The sequence below is a fragment of the Triticum urartu genome, chromosome 3, assembly GCF_003073215.2.
Source record: "Triticum urartu cultivar G1812 chromosome 3, Tu2.1, whole genome shotgun sequence".
Lineage (NCBI taxonomy): Eukaryota > Viridiplantae > Streptophyta > Magnoliopsida > Poales > Poaceae > Triticum > Triticum urartu.
This window is the reverse complement of record NC_053024.1, coordinates 279,545,794-279,555,889: the sequence shown is the minus strand read 5'-3', so window position 1 is coordinate 279,555,889 and position 10,096 is coordinate 279,545,794.

The following is a 10,096-nucleotide window of genomic DNA, read 5'->3' as shown; positions in this document are numbered from 1 at the left end:
AATTCTCCATGGCCTATACCCCCCAATACATTCCATAGTTTCATCAAAACAAGCTAAACAATGCATGAAAAACAGAATCTGCCAAAAACAGAATAGTCTGTAGTAATCTGAACATTGACCATACTTCTGTAATTTTTATATCAATCACATGTAAAAAAATCTAACTTTATCACGCTCCAGCAAATGTCAACAATTCTTCTACTGGACGCAAATGTTTTTGTTTATGCACAGAATCAAAGAAACTATAAACCAAATCATCCCAAAGGATTTTCTTGGCACAAACACTAATTTAAACACTAAAACACAATCATAAAAGTATCATAATTGTGTGATTTATTGAAGAATAGAATAGAAAAAAAGTTAAAGGATCACTATTGGGTTGCCTCCCAATTAGTGCTATTGTCTTACGCCCCTAGCTAGGCATAATGCATAGTTTCAAGTATTTTCATCTTTCTTCTTCTTTTATAAGGGTGCATTCTCATCAGGAGGCTTTTCAATGGTAATATGAAATATATCATCCATAGAAATTTTAGCATTAGAAATTTGTCGATCCGCAAATCTCCCTTGATTACTGGCTAAAATCCAAGAGTATTAACTATTAACACTATTGAAAACTTGTTGGATTATATTCAAAGGAGAGATGTGGTCATTGCGGAACAAATACCTCAACAAGTAATCACTATTGTAAAGGATCTCATCTATCACCGGGTTTTTCATGGTTCATACCATTAAAATCAAAGATCTCTCTAGCTTCTCGCACTATGTGATCAAATTCATTCATGAGGACAAGGGTAGCTATCTTTTTAGCTCTAGGACTTTTCATAATCGGCAACTCATAAAACAATCTTTGCAAAAGTAGTATGAGTGCGAATAAATCTTCTTTCAAGCTTAAGAACGACTGCGGAAATAGCCTCGACATATTTTTTGGGTCTTTTAAGTATAGGAGCATCATCACAAATCAATGTCCCAGTGCAATTAAAGAATTCTTGGATGACACTTTATCCTATAGCATTCCCTTGTCCCAAAACAAAAGTTTTAGCATCAAGATTAGTAGAACTTCCAATTTTAGGAGTTATACCATCATTAGTTTTGGCCATGCCAAAATCACTCATGATAACAGTTTCAAATGAGCAAACAAGAAAACACGCAAAAAGGCAAATGAAAAATAATTTTGTATTTTTGTAAAAACGTTTTAGAAGTGGGGGAGATGAAAATGAGAGGCAAATGGCAAATAATGTAAATGCAAAGAGATGATAGTTTAGGCGAAGGTACTTGATAGTTGTTTATGATATATCCCCGGCAACGGCGCAAGAAATTCTTCCTGCTACTTGTGAATGATAACCCACAAGTATAGGCGATCAATTGTAGGCTTTCTGTACAAGTAAGAGTGTCGAACCCAACGAGGAGCTAAATGTAGAATTTATATTCCCTTCAAGTTCTATGGACCATCAATACAACTCAACTCACACTTAACATTCACTTTATCTAGAACAAGTATGAAACTATAAGTACTCTATAGGTGTGATAGGATAGGTTTTAAATATAGTAAAGAGCACGTAAATAAAAGCTAGGGGCTGTTTAGATAAAGAAACAATTAAGTTATTTTTAGTAGAGATCTTTTTGTCACAAGAAAGTTATTTGTCCCTAGGCAATTAATAGTTAGACCGGTAATCATTATTGCAATTTTATATGGGGTACAGGCATGAGCTAACATACTTTCTCTACTTGGATCATATGCACTTATGATTGCAACTCTAGCAAGCATCCGCAACTACCAAAGATGATTAAGGTAAAGCCCAACCATAGCATTAAGTATCAAGTCCTCTTTACTCCCATACACAACAACTGACTTACTCGGGTTTGTGTTTCAGTCACTCAAGCAACCCACTATAAGCGAATCATGAACATATTGCCACACCCTCACAGCGGGGATCCCTAACGCTTGCGCGACATGGAGAGCACCATAGGACATCACCAATAATAAAACATACAACTCAAACCAGTCATGATCATCAATCAACACATAGGACAAAATAGATCTACTCAAACATCATAGGATAGCCACATATCATTGGATAATAATATATAGCATTGAGCACCATGTTTAAGTAGAGATTATAGTGGGAAGAAGAGGTGTTACATCGCTGCATAGAGGGGGGGACAGTTGGTGTTGATGGTAGTGAGGTTGTTGGCGTAGATAGTTGTCACTATCCTTGCCCTGGTGGCACGTCGGCACCATGGGAGAGAGGGGGAGAGAGCCCCCTACTCCTCCTCCTCCTCCTTCTTCTTCTTATTCTTCTTCTTCTTCCTTAACCTCCCTCCTAGATGGGAGGAGGGTTTCCCCTCTGGTCCATGGCCTCCATGGTGGCGGAGGGACAGGAGCCCCTTCGAGATTGGATTTATCTCTATGTTTTTCTTCCATGTCGCGTCCCTGTTTCTATCCCTTCACCGTTTCTTAAATTCCCTGAGATTCGTAACTCCGATTGGGCTGTAATTTTAACACGGTTTTCTTCCATATATTATCTTTCTTGCGGCAAAAGAAGGGAACCAATATCCTTATAAGGGACCCACAAGCCTGCTTGCCGCGCCGTGGGTAGGGGTCGCGCCCCTTAAGCTTGTGGGCCCCTCGGGCATCGTCTCACATTGATTCTTTTTCCCAAAAATCATAAGTATTCCAAAATAAATCTCCGTAAATTCTTATCATTTTGGACTTCATTTGGTATGGATATTCTATGAAACAAAAAACATGCAACAAACAGGAACTAACACTAGGCACTGGAACAATATGTTAGTCCCAAAAATAATATAAAATGTTGCCAAAAGTATATGAAAGTTGTAGAATATTGGCATGAAACAACAAATATTCATATATACGACGGAGACGTATTAGCATCCTCGAGCTTAATTCCTGCTCGTCCTAGAGTTAGTAAATGATAAAAAAGATAATTATTGATGTGGAATACTACCTAGCATAACCTTGATCATATAATATAATCATGGAATGAATATTAATACATGAGTGGTTCAAAGCAATAGTCTGTAATTTGAAAAAAAGACATCAATACTCAGGCATCCCAGCAAACAATCATGTCTTCCAAAATATCAATGCTAAAGAACATTATCCCCGCAAAATCATATAGCCTTGTCATGCTCCATCTTCTTAACACAAAGTATTTATCATGCACAATACCGATGACAAACAATCAATTGGTTCATACTTTTTAACGCGCTTCAATTTTTTCAGCCCCCACATAATACATGAGCGCAAGCCATGGATATAGCACTATGGGTGCAATAGAGTATGGTGATAGATATAATATCGAGAAGACAAAAGGAAGAAAGTCTCACATCTATGCGGCTAATCAATGGGTTGTGGAGATGCCCATAAATTGATGTCAATGCAAGGAGTAGGGATTGCCATGCAACGGATGCACTAAGAGCTATAAGTGTATGAAAGCTCAAACTAAAAACAAAGCGGGTGTGCATCCAACTTGCTTGCTCATGAAGTCCTCGGGCATTTGAGGAAGCCCATCATTGGAACATACAAGCCAAGTTCTATAATGAAAAACTCCCACTAGTATATGAAACTGACAACATAGGACACTCTCTATATGAAAAACATGGTGCTACTCTAAAGCACAAGTGTGGAAAAGGATAGTAACATTGCCCCTTCTCTCCTTTTCTCTCATTTTTTAATTTTTTCTCTTTTTTTGTTTTTGTTGGGCTCTTTTTGGCCTCTCTTTCTTCGTCCGGAGTCTCATCCCGACTTGTGGGAAATCACAGTCTCCATCATCCTTTCCTCGCTAGGGCAATGCTCTAATAATGTTGATCATCACACTTTCATTTGTTTACAACTCGATATCACAACTCGATAAAACTAATACATGATGACTCTATATGGATGCCTCTTGCAGTGTACCAGGATGTCCAATGACCCACCATAGAAAAGATATCAAACAACACACAAGCCATCAAAATATCATGCTAGCTATCTTACGATCATGCAAAGCAATATGACAATGAATTCTCAAGTCAGTAACTTTCATGGCAATATATCTCGGAATGGCTACGGAAATGCCATAATAGGTAGGTATGGTGGCTGTTTTGAGGAAAATATAACGAGGCTTATGTGTGATAGTGCGTATCATATCATGGCGTCTGGATGCTCCGGTAAAGTTTGCACCAACTCTCGAGGTGAGAAAGGGCAATGCATGATACTGAAGAGGCTATCAAATTGCGGAAAGGTGAGAGTTCATATAATCCATGGACTTGCATTAGTCATAAAGAACACATAGACTTATTGCGAAAGTTTATTAGCCCTCGAAGCAAAGTACTACTACGCATGCCCCTAGGGGGATAGATTGGTAGGAAAAGACCATCGCACATCCCCGACCACCACTCATATGGAAGACCATCAATAATAAATCGTGCTCCAACTTCTTAGCATAACGAGATACTATACGTGCATGCTTCGGAAATCACAAACCTTAACACCAATATTCCTACTAAACCACAATCATTCACTAGTACCTGCAACATATTACCATCTCTATATCGTAGAACTATTGCAAGGAATCAAACATATCATATTCAGTGATCAACAAGTTTTATGTAGAATTTTCTTAACTAACCATTTGAATGACCGATTCATGTTGACTCTCTAAATAGATATAAGTAAACCATGCGAGTTTAATTCTTTCTACAAAAGATTTTCCCATGCTCTAACAAATATAAGTAGCAAAAGAGCATTCTACAAATGGTGGTTTTCTATGTGTAGAGAAACAGGCAATCCAAACTTCAAATGATATAAGTGAAGCACATGAAGCATTTTATAAAGGCATACTCAAAATATATAAGTGAAGTGAAAAGATCATTATATAAATCAACCAAGGACTATCTCATACTAGCATGGTGCATTATTAAAGAAAAATAAAAGGCACACGACGCTCCAAGAATTTACGCATATCATGTGAACAAAACAAAAACCGAGACATACCGATATTTACCTGAGCATCCCCAAGCTTGATAACTTTCATCTCCTCATTATTCTCATATCAATACCTCCTCGATGTTCGAACACTTCATCCACACAAAATTTAACCAAACTTTATTAGAGGGGTTAGTACATATAACATCAAATCCCATCTTGTACTACTGTAACATTATTGTATAATTATAATCAATCATTACCCACTATATATGCTATCATAATTCTATAGCCCCAAGTCAAAGGAGGCTCAGCAAGATTTCAAAATACGCATATAATGAAACTAGAACAACAATGTATGAAAACAGGACAATCTGTAAAGATGCAGATGCTACATATTATGTAACTAAATAAATTCGGAAAAATTAGGAAAAATTAAACAATTTTCATAGCAGTACTGTGTAAAACTTTTAGAATTTTTTCATGTTCCAGTAAAAATGTAAATTCACGCACTAAAGCAGAAGTTTCTGTTTTTGCATCGCACATACCAAACAAGCAATCTAATCATCCTAAAGGCAAATCTTGGCACATTATTTGTATAATACAATGGATTTGTACAAGGGGATATTTATTTTTGTGCGAAACTTGCATGAAATTTTTTACATTGTTTCCATGAGGATGAACACAAGAGTTCAAGGTCGACCCTCACTTCTCTAATGCATAAACTTCCAATCGCTTCTCTTTTTGAAAAAGTTTTTAGGTTTGCCTCTATAATTTTTTGTTTTAGAACTTTTTAAAATCACACAATAGAATAGAATGAATCTCTAAAACTTCTGGGTTGTCTCCCTGACAGCGCTTTCTTTAAAGACATTAAGCTAGGCATAAAGTGCTCAAGTAATGGATCCACCCGGATCCCAAGGTATATCAAAGCCAATTTTAATCAACAATGATTTGTAATTTAGTATTGGGCACAAAGCAACATATATCGTGCAACAACAAAATCTGATCTCTTCCTATGCATCGGCATGTCATAAAAAAACAATTCATGCACACAAAGTAAAGGCTGATACATAGCTTGAATAGTTTCTTGCAGTTTCATCGTATTGGAAAAATAGAGATGTGGAGTTGTAGTTCCTCTCTCATAATAATTACAATTAGGAGCAGCAAGCACATGCATACTATATTTATCAAAATCATCATGTGTAGTAGTAAAAGAAACCCATCAATATAACCCTTAATAAGCGCAAACTTCTCTGATATAGTGTAGTTGGGAGAATTCAAAAAGATAATAGGATTATCGTGTGTGGGTGTAATAGCAACACTTTCATTTTTAACATAAGGAATTATAGCAAGTTCATCTCCATAAGCATAATTCATATTGGCATCATGGCCACAAGCATAGAAAGCATCAAGTTCATCAGACCGGGATATTTCAAACGAATCCAAGGGTAGCAATTATCCTTCGGTAAGCATGAAGATAAATTAAACAATGTATGAGTTGAAAAGTTACTCTCATTAGAACGTGGGCATGGGTGATCAATCCGTTCTTCCTCCTTTGATTCTTCGCTCTCCTCCTCGTCTTTTTCATCTAATGAGCACACAATGTTATCAATTTCTTGTTCCATAGATTCATGTAAAATATTAGACTCTTCTAGGACAACGGAGACTTTCTCAATAAAATCATCAATATCAGCATTGTATTTGTAATTCTCATAGCAATATTTAAGTATAGCAAAAAAAGTTAGGTCTATAAACAGCATCATCAAAATCTTCATAGTTTTCAAACAAAGATTCAATTTGATAAGTACCCTAAAGCAACAAATTCTTCTATTCATTCCACATCATAATAATCATATATACCATTAGCATAAGAAGCCAAGGTTTCATTATCATTAAATTCACATGAAAAGGGAAGGTGTGGAGCCTTCATCATATAGCAAGTATAACCATATCTCAAGCATAAATTCCAAGCATACCATTGCAAACAATCAATTTGATTCCTTGAGAGTTACCCTTTTTGAGTCAAGCAATAATCCGTAAAGTACTCACCTTGATCCATGTGTCTCCCATTATCAAGTTGAACGGGGTTTTCTCAGGATTATCAAAGTAGTGTTCAATATTTTCCACATAACGAGCATCGAGTGTTTTAGAAGGTTCCCCATATCCATGAGTAGCAAGTACACCTAATTATTTTGGTATTTCGTGTTCCATATCCATAACTAAAGATAGAGAACAACTTAAAATAGAAAATCAAATCGACTTAGTGATAAAGCAAACAAGCACACACGAGAATATCAACCCCACGATATTGCGTCCCCGGCAGCGGCGCCAAAACAAGATCATGACAACCCACAACTATAGGGGATCAATTGTAGACTTTCTTGATAAGTAAGAGTGTCGAACCCAACAATGAGCTAAAGGTAGAATTTATATTCCCTTCAAGTTCTATCAACCACCGATACAACTCTACGCGCACTTAATGTTCACTTTACCTAGAACAAGTATGAAACTAGAAGTACTTTGTAGGTGTGAGTAGGATAGGTTTGCAAGATAATAAATACCACATAAATAAAATCAAGGGGCTGTTTAGATAAATAAACAATTAACTTAGTTTTAATAGAGAGTTTTTCTCACAAGAAAGTTATTTGTCTCACAGGGAGAGGCATGAGCTAACATACTTTCTGTACTTGGATCATATGCACTTATAATTGGAATTCTAGCAAGCATCCTCAACTACCAAAGATCATTAAGGTAAAGCCCAACCATAGCATTAAGTATCAAGTCCTCTTTACTCCCATACAACAACCCACTTACTCGGGTTTCTGTTTCAGTCACTCACGCAACCCGAAGCATGAACATATCGCAACACCCTACAGCGGGGATCGCTCACGCTTGTGTGACATGGAGAGCACAATAGGAAAGCACCAATAATAAAACATAGAACTCAAACCAGTCACGATCATCAATCAACCCATAGGACAAAACAGATCTACTCAAACATCATAGGATAGCCACATATCATTGGATAATATATATATATAGCATTGAGCACCATGTTTAAGTAGATATTACAGCGGGGAGAGGAGGTGTTACATTGCTTCATAGAGGGGGAGAGCATTGGTGTTGACGGCAGTGAGGTTTGTTGGTGTAGATCGCCGTCACGATCCTTTGCCTCGATGGCACTCCGGCGCCACCGGGAGAGAGGGTGAGAGAGCCCACCTCCTTCTTCTTCCTTGACCTCCCACTTATATGAGAGGAGGGTTTTCCCTCTGCTCCATGGACTCCATGGCGATGGAGGGGCAGGAGCCCCTCGAGATTGGATCTATCTCTCTTTTTTTGTTCTGTTTCGCGCCCCTGATTTCTGTCCCTTCACCGTTTCTTAAATTCCCGGAGAACCGTAACTCTGATTGGGCTTAAATTTTAACACGTTTTTCTTCCGGATATTATCTTTCTTACCAAGAAAGAAGGGCACAACCCACCTTAGAGGGGACCCACTGTTGGGGAATGCAGTAATTTCAAAAAAAATCCTACGCACACGCAAGATCATGGTGATGCATAGCAACAAGAGGGTAGAGTTTCATCTATGTACCCTCGTAGACCTTAAGCGGAAGCATTATGAAACCGCGGTTGATGTAGTCATACGTCTTCACGATCGACCGATCCTAGTACCAAAAGTACGGCACCTCCGCGATCTGCACACGTTCAGCACGGCGACATCCCACGAACTCACGATCCAGCAGAGTGTTGAGGGAGAGCTTCGTCAGCACGATGGCGTGATGATGGTGATGATGATGCTACCGAAACAGGGCTTCGCCTAAGCACCGCTACGATATGGCAAAGGTGGATTATGGTGGAGGGGGGCATTGCACATGGCTAAGAGATCAATGATCAACTTGTGTGTCTATGGGGTGCCCCCTTCCCCGTATATAAAGGAGAGGAGGAGGGGAGGGCCGGCCATCTACTATGGCGTGCCTTGTGTAGTCCTACCCCCACCGGGAGTAGGATTCCCCCTTTCCAAGTAGTAGGAGTAGGAGAGAAGGAAGGGGAAGAGAGAAGAGAAGGAAGGAGGGGGTGCCGCCCCTCCCCCTAGTACAATTTGGACTAGGCCTTTGGGGGGTGCGTAGCCTACCCTAGGCAGCCCTTCTTTCTCTCCCCTAAAGCCCAATAAGGCCCATATACTCCCTGGCGAATTCCCGTAACTCTCCGGTACTCCGATAAATACTTGAACAACTCAAAACCTTTCTGATGTCCGAATATAGCCTTCCAATATATCGATCTTTACGTCTCCAAAATTTTGAGACTCCTCGTCATGCCCCTCATCTCATCCGGGACTCCGAACAACCTTCGGTAAATCAAAACACATAAACTCATAATACCGAGCGTCACTGAATGTTAAGCGTGCGGACCATACGGGTTCGAGAACTATGTAGACATGACCGAGACTCATTTCCGGTAAAATAACCAATAGCGGAACCTGGATGCTCATATTGGCTCCTGCATATTCTACGAAGATCTTTATCGGTCAAACCGCATAACAACATACGCTGTTCCCTTTGTCATCGGTATGTTACTTGCCCGAGATTCGATCGTCGGTATCTCAATACCTAGTTCAATATCATTACTAGCAAGTCTCTTTACTCGTTCTGTAATGCATCATCCCACAACTGACTCATTAGTCACATTGCTTGCAAGGCTTACAGTGATGTGCATTACCGAGAGGGCCCAGAGATACCTCTCCGACAATTGGAGTGACAAATCCTAGTCTCGATCTATGCAAACTCAACAAGTACCATAGGAGACACCTGTAGGGCACCTTTATAAATCACACAGTTATGTAGTGACGTTTTGTTGCACACAAAGTGTTCCTCCGGTATTCGGGAGTTGCATAATCTCATAGTCAGAGGAACATGTATAAGTCATGAAGAAAGCAGTAGCAACAAACTAAACAATCATCGTGCTAAGCTAACGGAATGGGTCAAGTCAATCACATCATTCTCTAATGATGTGATCCCGTTAATCAAATGACAACTCATGTCTATGGCTAGGAAACTTAACCATCTTTGATTCAACGAGCTAGTCAAGTAGAGGCATACTAGTGACACTCTGTTTGTCTATGTATTCACACATGTACTAAGTTTCCGGTTAATACAATTCTAGCATGAATAATAA